Consider the following 16,521-nt stretch of genomic DNA (forward strand, 5'->3'; position numbering starts at 1 on the left):
CTTATAGTTTTCTGCATAGAGGTCTTTTGTCTGCTTAGGTAGGTTTATTCCTAGGTATTTTATTCTTTTTGTTGCAGTGGTAAATGGGAGTGTTTCCTTAATTTCTCTTTCAGATTTTTCATCATTAGTGTATAGAAATGCAAGATATTTCTGTGCATTAATTTTGTCTCCTGCTACTTTACCAAATTCATTAATTAGCTCTAGTAGTTTTCTGGTAGCATCTTTAGTATTCTCTATGTATAGTATCATGTCATCTGCAAACAGTGACAGTTTTACTTCTTCTTTTATGATTTGGATTCCTTTTATTTCTTTTTCTTCTCTGATTGCTGTGGCTGAAACTTCCAAAACTATGTTGAATAATAGTGGTGAGAGTGGGCATCCTTGTCTTGTTCCTGATCTTAGTGGAAACGCTTTCAGTTTTTCACAATTGAGAATGATGTTGGCTATGGGTTTATCATATATGACCTTTATTATTTGAGGTAAGTTCCCTCTCTGCCTACTTTCTGGAGAGTTTTTATCATAAATGGGTGTTGAATTTTGTCCAAGCTTTTTCTGCATCTATTGAGATGATCATATGGTTTTTCTCCTTCAACTTGTTAATATGGTGTGTTACATTGATTGATTTGCATATACTGAAGAATCCTTGCATTCCTGGGATAAACCCCACTTGGTCTTGCTGTATGATCCTTTTAAGTTCTCTTGGATTCTGTTTGCTAGTATTTTGTTGAGGGATTTTGCATCTATGTTCATCAGTGATATTGGCCTGTAGTTTTCTTTTTTTCTGACATCTTTGTCTGGTTTTGGTATCAGGGTGATGGTGGCCTTGTAGAATGAGTTTGGAAGTGTTCCTCCCTCTACTATATTTTGGAGGAGTTTGAGAAGGATAGATGTTAGCTCTTCTCTAAATGTTTGATAGAATTCACCTGTGAAGCCATCTGGTCCCGGGCTTTTGTTTGTTGGAAGATTTTTAATCATAGTTTCAATTTCAGTGCTTGTGATTGGTCTGTTTATATCTTCTATTTCTTCCCAGTTCAGTCTCGGAAGGTTGTGCTTTTCTAAGAGTCTGTCCATTTCTTCCAGGTTGTCCATTTTATTGGCATATAGTTGCTTGTAGTAATCTCTCATGATCTTTTGTATTTCTGCAGTGTCAGTTGTTACTTCTCCTTTTTCATTTCTAATTCTATTGATTTGAGTCTTCTCCCTTTTTTTCTCAATGAGTCTGGCTAATGTTTTATCAATTTTGTTTATCTTCTCAAAGAACCAGCTTTTAGTTTTATTGATCTTTCCTATTGTTTCCCTCATTTCTTTTTCATTTATTTCTGATCTGATCTTTATGATTTCTTTCTTTCTGCTAACTTTGGGTTTTTTTGTTCTTCTTTCTCTAATTGCTTTGGGTGTAAGTTTAGGCTGTTTATTTGAGATGCTTCTTGTTTTTTGAGGTAGTACTGTATTGTTACAAACTTCCCTCTTAGAACTGGTCTTCCTGTATCCCACAGGTTTTGGGTCATCATGTTTTCATTGTCATTTGTTTCTAGGTGTTTTTTGATTTTCTCTTTGATTTCTTCTGTGAACTCTTGGTTATTTAGTAGCGTATTGTTTAGCCTCCATGTGTTTGTATTTTTTACAGATATTTTTCCTATAATTGATATGTAGTCTCATAGCATTGTGGTCAGAAAAGATACTTGATATGATTTCAAGTTTCTTAAATTTACCAAGGCTTGATCTGTGACCCAAGATACGGTCTATCCTGGAGAATGTTCCATGAGCACTTGAGAAGAAAGTGTATTCTGTTATTTTAGGATGGAATGTCCTATAAATATCAATTAAGTCCATCTTATTTAATGTGTCATTTAAAGCTTGTGTTTCCTTATCTATTTTCATTTTTGTTGATCTGTCCATTGGTGAAAGTGAGGTGTTAAAGTCCCATACTCTGATTGTGTTACTGTCGATTTCCCCTTTTATGGCTGTTAGCATTTGCCTTATGTATTGAGGTGCCCCTATGTTGGGTGCATAAATATTTACAATTGTTATACCTTCTTCTTGGATTGATTCCTTGATCATTATATAGTGTCCTTCTTTGTCTCTCGTAATAGTCTTTATTCTAAAGTCTATTTTGTCTGATATGAGAATTGCTACTCCAACTTTCTTTTGATTTCCATTTGCATGGAATATCTTTTTCCATCCCCTCACTTTCAGTCTGTATGTGTCCCTAGGTCTGAAGTGGGTCTCTTGCATATATACGGGTTTTGTTTTTGGATCCATTCAGTCAGTCTATGTCTTTTGGTTGGAGCATTTAATCCATTTACATTTAAGGTATTTATCAATATGTATGTTCCTATTACCATTTTCTTAATTGTTTTGGGTTTGTTATTGTAGGTCTTTCCTTCTCTTGTATTTCCTGCCTAGAGAAGTTCCTTTAACGTTTGTCATAGAGCTGGTTTGGTGGTTCTGAATTCTCTTAGCTTTTGCTTTTCTGTAACAGTTTTAATTTCTCTGTCAAATCTGAATGAGATTCTTGCTGGGTAGAGTAATCTTGGTTGTAGGTTTTTCCCTTTCATCACTTTAAATATGTCCTGCCACTCCCTTCTGGCTTGCTGAGTTTCTGCTGAAAGATCAGCTGTTAACCTTATGGGGATTCCCTTGTATACTATTTGTTGCTTTTCCCTTGCTGCTTTCAATATTTTTTCTTTGTATTTAATTTTTGATAGTTTGATTAGTATGTGTCTTGGCATGTTTCTCCTTGGATTTATCCTGTATGGGACTCTCTACGCTTCCTGGACTTGATTGACTATTTCCTTTCCCATATTAGGGAAGTTTTCAACTATAATCTCTTCAAGTATTTTCTGAGACCCTTTCTTTTTCTCTTCTTCTTCTGGGACCCCGCTAATTCGAATGCTTGTGTGTTTAATGTTGTCCCAGAAGTCTCTGAGACTTTCCTCAATTCTTTTAATTATTTTTTCTTTATTCTTCTCTGCAATAGTTATTTCCACTATTTTATCTCCAGGTCACTTATCCATTCTTCTGCCTCAGTTATTCTGCTATTGATTCCTTCTAGAGAATTTTAAATTTCATTTATTGTGTTGTTCATCATTGTTTGTTTGCTCTTTAGTTCTTCCAGGTCCTTGTTAAACGTTTCTTGTATTTTCTCCATTCTGTTTCCAAGATTTGGATCATCTTTACTATCAGTACACTGAATTCTTTTTCAGGTAGACTGCCTATTTTCTCTTCATTTGTTTGGCCTGGTGGTTTTTTACCTTGCTCCTTCATCTACTGCATATTCCTCTGTCTTCTCATTTTGCTTAACTTACTTGTTTGGGGTCTCCTTTTCTCAGGCTTCATAGTTCTCTTTGTTTTTCGTGTCTGCCCCCATGGGTAAGGCTGGTGTAGTGGTTTGTTTAGGCTTCCTGGTGAAAGAGACTGGTGCCTGTGTTCTGGTGGATGAGGCTGGATCTTGTCTTTCTGGTCAGCATGACCACGTCAAGGGTGTGTTTTGGGATGTCTCTGAACTTATTATGATTTTAGGCAGCCTCTCTGCTAATGGTTGGGGTTTTATTCCTGTCTTGCTAGTTGTTTGCCATGAGGCATCCAGCACTGGAGCTTGCTGGTCATTGAGTGGAGCTGGGTCTTAGCGTTGAGATGGAGACCTCTGCGAGAGCTCTCACTGGTTGATATTACATGAGGCCGGGATGTCTCTGGTGGTCCAATGTCCTGAAGTCAGTTCTCCCACCTCAGAGGGTCAGGCCTGACACCCAGCCAGAGGCCCAGGACCTTTTTGGGAAGTCTGAGGTCTTCTGCCAGCATTTAGTAGGTGTTCTGTAGGAGTTGTTCACATGTAAATGTACTTTTGATGTATTTGTGGGGGGGAAGGTGACCTCCACGTCTTACTCCTCCACCATCTTGAAGGTCCTCCTGAACTTCCTTAATTTCTATAAGCCCATCTGGTAGCCAGGGCAAGGATGCAAATTGCAGGCTTGGCTAATCAGAAGTGATGCAAAGAAGAAAGGACAGAGGAGAATCCTTTCCATCACTGGCAATGAGGATGTTTCCAGAGCTAGTGGTCGGGTCACTGGGAAGAGACCCACACTTGTACGGAGACTGACTTACTTTCTTTTTTCTGCGCCACAGTCTGTTAGTCTATGCCCACTGCTGTGCTTGCTTAACAGAAACTAAGGCAGAAGCTACATAAGCAAAACCGCAGAACCAGCCAGAGCCAGAAGAGGCTAAAGTAGCAACAGTCAACTGCCCTGAACCGGTGCCAGGCTGACCACGAGGGTAGCACCTGCACCCTCTGATTGAACCTGGACTGATATTGTGTATGAAGATGGTGAGGGCGGGTCTATGACTTTCTTATTTACCACTGTGTCTCCAGAGTCTAGAATAATGTCTGGAAGATAATAGATACGCAATAGCTATTTTTGGATGAAGCAGTGGAGAGGATGAATCCGAGAGAGCTTGGGGAGGCAAAATTAATAGGACTTGGTGATTGCTTGGATGAGGAATTGACAGAGAAGGGTGAAATCAGCAGACTCTTGATGTTTTTAGCTTTTGGCAACTAGGTACAGATGATGTCAAATGCTAAGATAGAGGACCCGGGAGAGGGATCAATCGGGGGTGTATTTTCCAAAAGCGCTCTCCCTAGGATGATATTGAGTTAAATGAACCACCAGGTAGCTCTTCTGTACTAATGCTTGTATTCTTAGAGAGTTCTTGAAGTTGTGGGATTGGAGATTGAATCAGACAGACTCTGCAGTTCCTTTTGGCCTTAGAATCCTGATATAGTGGGGAAAAGATAAGCTCTGCTTTGAATATACTGAATTTGAGAAGATGGTGGGGTATTGCTTTTGGAAGTATGTAGTAAACTGAAATTCAATTCATACATCAGGAAAAGGATCTAGGTTGGGGATTTAGTTTTGGGAGTTGTGTCAAAGCAGTAGTTGAAGCAATAGGCATGATTAAAAGAGTTTAAAAGTGATTAAGAGACCAGACTGAAGCATTAGGGACTGGCAATGCCAAGAGTCTGGAAGGAGAAGAGGAACTTGCAAAGGACACTTAAGGCAGTTATCAGTGAAGTAACAGGTAGGCCAGAGAGTGTTCAAGGGACTGAGGGAGGAAATGGTTTTAGAGAGAAGCACCAAATGCTGAGAACCATCACTAAGCACCAAATACTGCAAGTGAATGAACACTTAGAAGTATCCCTAGAAAGAGCAGTTCCTGTGATGCATTGGGATGAGAAGCCAGAGTGAGGTGAGTTGGGGAGTAGATGGGTGTTGATGGGTGAAAACTATGCTTTTTTGAAGCTTGGCTTTGAACGAAAAGAGAGATTGGGATAGGAGTTAAAAAGGGGTTCCCTGGTGGCGCAGTGGTTGAGAGTCCCCCTGACGATGCAGGGGACACGGGTTCGTGCCCCGGTCTGGGAAGATCCCACATGCCGCGGAGCGGCCGGGCCCGTGAGCCATGGCCGCTGAGCCTGCGCGTCTGGAGCCTATGCTCTGCAACGGGAGAGGCCACAACAGTGAGAGGCCCGCGTAGAGAAAAAAAAAAAAAAAGAGTACAAGAACTGGACAGAGAATTTTTAGGATAGGACAGTGGAGTTTAGAATTTCAGAGGGGGAGCTGTTGTGAATGACAACAAAGTCTGAGTGTGGACTTGGGTGGCTGAGGGGGAGTGGAGATGAAGTCATCAGAATTGAGATCAAGGAAGTGGAGGCCGAGATGTAGAAACACAGTCAATGTGGGCATTGGCGCCTTGGCAGATGATGATGAGATGGTGAGAAAAATGATGACCCCAAGTTCATGATGGATATGAGGGAGCTGACAAGAGATTGGCATATTGCAGGGATGAAGAAGAGAAGAGGTTATCATTCTCAGAGGGTGTGGGCCTCAAAGAAACGAGAGGTTATTTGTTCATTCAGTATTCAATATTAAGTGCCTACAGTAGTGACCTGGGAGCACGGGTGAAGCATGACTAGGGGAACCATCTACTGAGTGATCAGTGGGGTGGGGGAGATAAAACATCTACACATAGGAAGGAGTAACCTTTGAAAGGATCCAGATTTCCTTAGCAATTTTTAACCCTGGTTGCACATTCAAACTCCCTGGGGAGAGTTTAAAAATTACCATGCCTAGGTCCTATGCCAGTCCAATTCTATCAGAATCTCTGACAGCATCATCAGTAGTGCAGCAGCAGCAGTAGTTTTTAAAGGACCCCAGGGATTTCCATTGTGCAGTCAGGCAAATCACTGATGAGCAGGCAGTCCTTGGGAATAAAGAGGTTTCAGTTCTGAAGCTTACAGGGGCCTGTGGGAGCTGGAGGTGGGGTTTGGTGGGAAATGAGTGCTGAGTAGCACCTGCCTTTGGGACACAGGGGGCAGGATGTATAGTGGGGCCCCAGATATGGGGAGCTCTGATCATCTGCAGCTGAAGCCCTTGGCTGGAGGGCAGGAAGCAAAGCGGGGCCCAGGTGCAGAGCATCTTATCGTTGCCTGCAGCTGGGCGCCAGTGCCAGAGAGAGGACAGGAAGGGACGTGGGCCCCAGCCTTATTTCCCACTGGGAGGATACTTCTAGCAAGTTCTGTCATCAGTCCTCAGTACTATATTTGAAAAGTAACATGAGAAATTGGGGCCTGCCTTGAGAGGACAAACAGGAAGGAGACAGTTCAGGAAATCATGTCACATTAGGAATGAAAGAAGGAATTGAGAAATTGGAGAAGAAAAACCTTTGAGTGGCTCTGACAATTGTCATCAAGGAGTTGAAAGTCTGTCCTATAGAAGAGTGATTAGATTTACTGTGTTTAGCTCCAGAAGGCACACCAAAGAGTTGGAATTCAAAGGAAGAAGACTTCATCTCCGTTTAAAGGAAGACATTTCTAATAAATACCTTCCACCACACTTGAAAGGGTCACCATATGAAGTGGGGCTTTCTTCTAGACTTTACCAAGAGGTTGGATGGTCAGATCTATAAATGATTTAAGAACATTACAGCCCTACTTTGGGTAGGAGGCTTGATGTCATGATCTTTATGATCGATTCCTAGTCTTAGATTCCAGAAAATTCTTCGATGTGAACATTAAACATTAAAAAAAAAAATCTGAAAAAATCCTTGGTGTGTATTGGCTATTTTCTTGGGGGAAGAAAAGTGTTCGGTTTTTCTTTTGCTTTTAGTCTAGCATTGTACTTGGGAAATATAGGTTATAATATAGGTTATAATAGGTTTTTTTTGAAATTAAAAAGCAAATTCTTTCTTCATTGTATATATTTATAGCTTAACACATTAACAACAATATTTATAGGCCCTGACGTTTTCAGAACAATTTATTAGTTAATCCTCACAATGTTTCTATTTAAGTGGGTCAGTATTTTTACAGGAGAAACTTGAAAAAGAGAAATATCTATGTGCCTTGAGGAAGGTCATAGCTTAAGTCAGCAATGCAGCCAAAAATAACCAATTGCCATAATTTGCCAGGTATATATACAGCTCTGACAGTGAGCCCAACTGAATGTATAATACAGAGCATATCGATAAATATAGTTCCTGTTCAAATGGATTTCCACATAAACCAAGGCAGATGATAATTAATACAGAAAGAAGATAGCTTATGTTCTTTAGGGAGAGTCAGTAGATATTACCTTGTTTTCCATTGCTGGTGAAGAAACTACATTATAACCCTTTAAAAATGGCTTTACTGTAAACATGTTTAAAATTTTGGAGAAATTTAAAAGAAAAAAGGTTTTAAGGAATAACTTATCAAAAGCTGGAATAAAAATGACAACCCAGGGGTGGCTTTAGGAGGAGGTAGTAGGGCTAATTACTAAATAATTTTAAGGAATTAGATGCAGAAACTCTCACAGCTGTCCAGAGCTGCAAAACATGGGGGATGGTAGCTGGAAGAGTAGACACTTGGTCTCCAAGTGCCTATTCTTCCCTCTTTGGGGGTGCAAGGAGAAGGCAATTAGTGATACCTGCAGATTTTAAGGAATGCATAATTGTTTTTTGTTATGCAAATTATTATTATTAGTTTGGTCTGTCCTGACCTTTTAAAGAGAGTAAATAGCAAATGTAGTACAAACTGCTAATCCTCTCTGAGAGGATCTGGGCAGGTATGAGAATACCCCATCGTAGATTAGGAGAGGTAAAGAGGTGAAGGACCCCTTCTTTAGGAAAACAATAATGCTCTCTGAAGCTCCTGAGGACGTGGTATGAAATGATAAGTCTCCAGGAGGTCTGGTTTGCATAGGCCCTGACTTCAGAATTTAGAGAAAGTAGAAAGTTTCTTCTTCAAATAAAAAATAGAAACAGTGTTGGATTCAGGGGTCATTGTTTAAGAATTGATGTTCATAGTGTGAGAAGAGAAGCTATCTGCTTATACTTAAGTTTTAAGCCTTATTGTAATTTGTGCATCACAGTTTATGAACGGACTTACGTGTTCCATGATATTTCCACAGAAAGAACATGTGTCCTGAATTGTGAACTGAAAGCTGTGGCACCAGATATCCCCACCTGGGGGGATCCTGGACAGGTGGACGAGGTGATGATGGCCCATAGCATCACACTTCCCTGGGTACAAAGTCATCAAAGTATAGAAATTAGTGTGTCTCTAAGCTGCGAGTGTAAACCGAGAGCCCATCCACAGGCACAGGCACATTCACGTTTACCTCCATCTGAGGCCTTCGGGTGCAGATCACTTTTCAGGTAAGTGGTGAAATTTCAAAGCCAAAACATGTTTAGCTGTGAAATCAGGCAAAAGGAAAAATGTCCCTGCTGTTATCTAGGATGACCATAATGCAGACAAAGAATTAAGTCGAGGCGAGTGGCAAATGATGGGTGTAGAATAGTGGTCCTCTAACTTTGGTCTTCGTCAGAATCACTTAAAAGTCTTGTTAAAAAAACACACATTCCCAAACACTACCTAAGAAGATATGCAGATGGCAGAGAAGCATGTGAAAGACGCTCAACATCAATATCATTCATCATTAGGGAACTGCAAATTAAAACAAGAAGGAGATATCACTACATGTCTTTTAGAACTGTTAAAATTAAAAAAAGCCCCGACAACACCAAATGCTGATGAGGATGAGAAGCAACAGAAACTCTCATTCATTGCTCATGGGGATGCAAAATATACAGCCACTTTGGAAGACAGTTTGCAGTTTCTTACAAAGCTGAGTATGGTCTTAGCCTATGATTTAGCAACCACACTCCTAGGTCATTTACTCAATTGAGTTGAAAATTTATGTGCATACAAAACCTGCACAAAAATGGTTGTAGCAGCTTTAATTATAATTGCCAAAAACTGGAAGCAACCAAGATGTCTTTTAATAAGTCAATGGATAAACAAGCTGTGGTACATCCATACAATGGAGTATTACTCAGCAATAAAAAGAAGTGAGCCATCAAGCTATGAAAAGACATGGAGAAACCATAAATGTATATTGCTAAGTGAAAGAAGCCAGTCTGAAATGGCTACATAATATATGATTCCAATTATATGACATTTTAGAAAGGGCAAAACTATATAAATAGTATATAAGATCAGTGGTTGCCAAGGGCTTGGAGGGTGGAGGGACAGGATGAATAGGTGGAGCACAGGGGATGTTTTGGGTGATGAAACTATTCTGTATGATACTGTAATGATTTATACATGATATTATGCACTTGTCAAACCCTGTTATAGATTTACAACATAAAAAGTGAATCTTAATATATGCAAATAAAAAGATTATTTAGGAGGTCAGGGATCCCAGGAAAGACTGCAGACTGTGACAAGAGAATCTAACTGTATTACAAGCATAAGAAACACTCTCATTGAAGGAATCAGGGAGAAGGTGCTGACCTAAGTAATGTTGGAAATGGGTGGAGTCTGTTAGACCAAAGGCAAAAGGGAGTGCATATACGTATTGAACTCTAGTCAAAGAAGTTGTTTCTCATGGGGGGTAAGTGTTAACAATTCTGACACTGCTGTACATCTATGTTGGAATCAAACAGTTAAGTAGATGAATGGTGTATGGTGGGTTCCAAGGTTCTTTCAGAAAAGGGAGAGAATGATCTATATGGTAATGGATTAGAATTGGAGGCTTCAGTAGAAACTCACGTTAATGTTGATACAAATAGTTAATATAAAAATATTTATAGATATGTACACACACATACACACACTAAAGGGGTATGTCAAATGTGCACAGAAGCCAACTGAAAGAGCTCCCAATGGCCAAAGCTTGAACATTTTAGCAACAAAATAAAATGCCTTTAGATTATAATCCAAAGTATAAAATAGATTAAAATGAATATCCATAGATCCATACTGATATAAATAAATTATTGAATAAATTAATAAATTGGGGAGAGGACAAATCTCCCATCCAGACAAACTCCAAATAAATTATGAGATCCTCCATCATGAAGGAGGGGGAGTATAACCCCCACTCCTTCCTTATGGGCTGCCTAAAATGACGTCCTTCCAAAGAGTGCAATGTGGAAAGGGGGAAAAAGGTAACTTTTCACTGGAGAAAACTGACAAGACACTCTGTAAGCCAGATGATTAAGGTCAACAACAGTCATAAATCATGTTGATAGTATATACCTATACCCTTGATATGCTGAGATGAAAATGGAACTTGGCCTCTGTGATCGTCCTCCCCAAATTCATAACCCACGGTCTAGTCATGAGAAAAATATCCAGACTAATTCCAGTAGGGGGCCTTCCTGCAAAATACCTGACCAGTACACCTCGAAACTATCAAGGGCATCAAAAACTAGTCTGAGAAACTGTCACAGCTAAGGAGGGCCTAAAGACACATGGCAGCTACATGCGTAATGTGGTATCCTGGAATAGAAGGATGGTAATGGTAACACAGGTACCAAACTTGTGTTAGATGTTAATAGGGGAAACTGTGTGTGTGTGGAGCACGTGTTTATGGTAACTTTCTGTATTATCACCTTTTCTTGTCTTTTTTTTTGGCTGTGCCACGCGGCTTGCAGGATCTTAGTTCCTTGACCAGGGATAGAATCCGTAACCCCTGCAGTGGAAACGCGGAGACCTAACCACTGGACTGCCAGATAATTCCCTATTATCACCTTAATTTTCTGTAAATCTAAGACTGTTCTAAAAAAGTTAAGTCTATTAATAAATCAATTTTAAAAAATATACATTCTCAGCTTCCACTCCCCAGGTAATTCGGATATACGTCAAAGTATGAAAGCTACTTATCTCAAAAATGCTTCAAAGACAAGAGAAGCCTTACATTCTAGACCTCTTAGTGAGTCAGCATTTTTTTTAATATACCAAAAAGCAAACATAAGATCTTAGTGAATTTTGCTTATGTGATTTTCTGACGTCTGCCCGCTTGGCTAGATGGATCAGGTGCAGCAAGAAGCTGTCTGATGCTGGAGTGGGAGGCGGGTTCCATGGTAACACGCTGAATCACAGTTACCATGATGCATTTTTGTCCATTTGGAATATATTTAAAAATTATCGGCCAACTAGATTTCTTTATAATATGGTTGTCAAGATGTTTATCAGGATTAGATGCAATTAAGTATTGATATTTTTAGGTAAGTGCCATTACATCAGTGATAAAATCATTTTGGATTTTAGGAGCAGCTGCAAATGGCTTGAGAGAACAGTCTGGTTACAGCTGAGTGTGAATTACAGTTTGTCTGTGTGTGTATGTGTGTGTCGGGGGGGGGGTGCCGCACACTCAGCAAGCAGAAACAGCTGTTTGGTTGCAGGATGGAGCAGGCCAATGGGGAATTATAGAATTATTATTTCTTTGCCCAGATCTTACTCATAACTTGCTGGCTTAGGCAAGATTGGCCTGGGATGCGTGGAGAAGAGCGGACAAGATTCTACCCGATATAAACAAGGCTCTTTTGACATGGTCTCTCCAGTTGGACTGAGCCACACGTGGTTTTGAGTATGCTTTTGATCTCACCATGAAAGTTGTTCTTGAAATGCTGAGCAAGGCTGCCCATTGCATTTGCAGCATATCAGGGGGTGGTTACAACAGAAGTTGGGTAGGAGAAAGCATATGCACACCTGGATACTGACAATGATCATCTCTAGCCTGCAACTAACTAAAAACTGGGTAATCTGGAGCATATTAATGACCCTGAGTCCCAGACCCCAGCCAGGACCCAGTAAAGACAATCCCTGGTTGTGGGACTCCAGCATCAGTCATTTTTTAGAAGCAACCAGGTGATTCTAATGTGCATCCAGGCACAAGAACCACTGACCAGTCACAGATCTGTAAGTTCCCTTCCAGACCTGAAGTACAAACTGAACCTAAATTTTGGCAGATGCCCGACCATCAGCTATCCCATCTCCTTCCCCTTGTTACATTATTTTTTTCTTAATTATTTTTCTAAGTATGATCATTAGCTCCTGCATCAGCAGACATCTGCAGTCTTCAGTCCAGGATCTGAAATGATACATCCAGCCCGGGGCTGGCACGTCCCACCTCCAAGGACGTGGAGAAACTAGCTGGAACTATGTGTCACTCCCTTACTGCTCTTTCCTTATTGTTTTAATGAACTTCTTATGCCCTCTCTAGGCCCATTTGCTTGTTACTAACAGCTGGTTATCACCCTAATTAGCCTGTGTTGACTTTCTTTTCAGTCCTATAATTTAGGGTGTAGAAGCTGCCAAGTTGAGGTCAGTTTTGTTTGTGGGATCTGAATCTTACCAAAGTGACCTTGACAGCTAAAACCTAGTGTAGGTTCCTATTTCTATTCTATTAAGGACACATTTTTACCATATTAAGTGACATTTATACCATATTAAAGAATATTTTTTTCCTATTACTTAGGTTATCAATTATAATCAGATATGTTAAAAGCTAAAAATATTCCCCAGAATAAATTAATGAATGCATCATATCTCCACTGGAAACACTATTTCATATATTCATCTTATTTTTATTTCATAACATCCAAGGCATAGAATTATGAAATCTTAGGAGGTGAATTATATGGTCATCAATTTCCTATGAAATAAAGAAATCTCTTCTTTGATGTAGCCAATGAGCATGCACCTGTCTTCCAAATAGTTCTAATGACTATAATTTGTTAGTATATTCATTCCTTAGTGATTTGTTTCTTCTAAACACTTAGTTAAACTTTGAAATTTCTCATACCTGTGCTAAATTCAAGGATTACACAGATTTGGGGGGGAAAAAATCATGATTTATGTCCCCATACCTTAGTGCAGGAAACAGACAAGACACCAACTATAACAATACAGTGAGACAAGGACTCTCATAGGTATAGGTTTTTCTGGGTGTTCTCAGCCTGGGAAATAATTTTGCTTCAAACTGAGAGGGGGCAAAATATCAGGGAAGTTTCACGGAGGAGATGGTATATGAATTAGGTCTTGAAGGATGAGTAGATTTTCAGGCAGAAAAGGAAGAGGGGAAAGAAGTAATGGTGGTACAATAGAATCTCTCACGATTAAAACTTCATTTTATCCACGGTATTCCTCTAATTAGTTCTATCTCTCTCCCTTTCCCTAAGACAAGGAATGGTATACAGTTTTATTACTCAAAGTATATTCGTGAGCCAGGAGCTTTAAAGAATTGGAGACTCTCAGATCCCACCCCTGATCTACTGAAGCAGCGTTTGCACTATTACATGATTCCCAGGCCATTTGTATGTATAATTAAAGTTTGAGAGGCACTGGGCTACAACTTGTGTCTTCATTTTCTTATTTCCTATTCAGACTTTTAAAAAGCGTTATTGTATTTTATAACTAACTAATGCGTGTACGTATATAGTTTTAACAGTCAAATAATTCTACAAGGTTCTTAACAAAAAATGGCAGGCCCCTTTTCAATTCCTCCCTATTCCCACAAATCACTTCCGAGAATCAACCACTTTTACATCTTTTAGCTGTTTCTTCTAATATTTACCTCCAACTCTAAAATTAATATGATCATATTACTATTTATAGATTTATCCATTTTAGAACTAACCTATACATCTTATCACAGAAGGTAAGAATTTAACTTTTTTTTTTAAAGAAGATGTTGGGGGTAGGAGTTTATTAATTAATTTATTTTTGCTGTGTTGGGTCTTCGTTTCTGTGCGTGGGCTTTCTCTAGTTGTGGCAAGCGGGGGCCACTCTTCATCGCAGTGAGCGGGCCTCTCACTATCGCGGCCTCTCGTTGCGGAGCATAGGCTCCAGACGCGCAGGCTCAGTAGTTGTGGCTCACGGGCCTAGTTGCTCTGCGGCATGTGGGATCCTCCCAGACCAGGGCTCGAACCCGTGTCCCCTGCATTAGCAGGCAGATTCTCAACCACTGCGCTACCAGGGAAGCCCCAGAATTTAACTTTTTTACACAACCATTTTGACTTTCCTTCCCTCTCCACCTTCCAACATAATTATATATACAATTTTGATCAAACTAATATTTAGTGCTTATAGTTTATGACTATAAACATTGTTCATTAAACCAAGTAGTGCACTTTAAAATTTGTTCCTGGAATTAATTACTGCCTTGCTTTTTATTTGTTTAGGTTTTTATGTACCTATACCTATGCCTAATTCTTTCTTATCTTTCCAACAGAACTGTAAAAATCCTCTGAATATAGTCATATTATTCTATCAGTTCCATTTGTTTTCTTTGGAGTCCTTTCTTAAATTCCTATATCCTACTATTCTAATCTGGGCTGGCCGCTCTATAGGCAGCTAACACAGCTGTCATCCTAGGACTTCCTGTTCCCATTATCTTGGAAAATTTTTTGGCTCTCTTTTGTCCTCAATTCTCTGTTTCTAGGATCTCACGATCTCCTCCTCTGTTGGTTTAATCTTTCATTTTTGTGGGGCATATCCTCCAAAAGCTTCTGGAAAGGGATGTGTGTCAGGTATATGTCTGTTGACATTCAGTAGGATTCATGGTCTCCCCCTGTATGATAGAGGCTAGAATCCTGAGAACTACATTTCCCAGAATTCTTTGCCAGCAGTGCTTGTTTACAGTAGGCTAATGAAAGATTTGGAAGGAGGAAGTCAGATAGGGTTTTTCTTCTTCCATCAGAAATGGTGACAGATTAACATGCGCTTCTGCAAGTGGCTTTCTCACATTCACTATTAGACCTAGCAGCTGTAGCTTTACCAGCAGATTTATGTGGTTTCCTGATTGATGGGTAGCTCCTATCCACCCCTCGAGACCTTTCAACAATATGAGACCACTGTATTAGATCATTTCCTGCTTAGACTACCTATAATAGTTTTGTTTTGTTTTGTTTTCTGACTGAACACTTACCAAGAGTGGCTCTAAGAAAAAGACCTTCAAAAATAGGAATTTAGGCTTTGTTATTGGAGTTGCTGTATTTGAAATAGTGATGACCTACTTAGTAGTGATATTATTAATTAATGACAAAATAGTTACATAAATTATTACCTATATTACATAGAATAAAGTGCCTAATAGTAAAGGTACAGTTTTGGGAGACCAAGTAGCTGCTGCAATACGTGGATATTGTTGGAGTGAGAACCACAGGGACCGTAGGGCAGATTAGATATTTCTGAGGGCACTGGAGAGATTACAGAAAGAAATGATAAGCTCAGGGTTTAAAAATGTCTGCTTGAGACATTCTCAGAAAACCAGAGTGTTTCTGTGACTGCCCCCAAATAAAATCTTATCTTTGAGAATTACAGGACCAATGTAACCAAAAACCAGACCAAATGTTTGCTCTTTTACACACTGAAGAATTGCAAAGCAACTGAATTCATTAGTTTACAAGGTCTACAATGTGAAAGTTAAGACATATTAGGAAAGAGTGTGTTATGGACCGAATTGTGTCACCCCAAAATTAATGAAGCCCTAACTAACAATGTGGCTGTATTTGGAGATGGGGCCTTTAAGGAGACAATTAAGGTTAAATGGGGTCATAAGGGTGGGGCCCTAATCCAATATGACTGAGGTCCTTATAAAAAGAGGAAGAGACACCAGGGAAGAGTGGGCACAGAGTAAAGGCCATGTGAGGACACAGAGAGAAGGCAGCCACCTGCAAGCCAAGGAGAGGGGCCACAGGAGAAACCAAACATGCTAACACTTCAGTCTTGGACTTCCAGCCTCCAGAACCATGGGAAGTAAATTTCTGTTAAGTCACCCTTTTGGTAGTATTTTGTTATGACAGCCCAAGCAAGCTAACACATCCTCTTAGAGGATACTGTCTTTATCAAAACTTGGGGAAAGACATTGGCCATAGGAGCACCAGTTTTCTTGGAAAGCTCATTACTGGCTGTCCTTAAAGGCTGGAGCTGACAGCTGAAGATGCTGCCAATAGAAATGGGCTCTTTGATTTCAATGTGGATGATGGATCTCAGAGTGACAGGCCAAGTAGATACTGCCAAGCCAAGCCAAGATTGAATAGTGATAATTAGGATTGTTTAATTACAGATATTTTTGAATATGGCCAAGTGATCATATTGTCCCTAAGACTGAAATAGATGGGCAGTTTTACTTTTATGTGACACAGTTTAACTTTATATTTAAAATATAAAAAGTTCTAGGTCTGTGAGTGGAGGCT

This window comes from Globicephala melas, chromosome 1 (genome assembly GCF_963455315.2).
Source record: "Globicephala melas chromosome 1, mGloMel1.2, whole genome shotgun sequence".
Taxonomy (NCBI): domain Eukaryota; kingdom Metazoa; phylum Chordata; class Mammalia; order Artiodactyla; family Delphinidae; genus Globicephala; species Globicephala melas.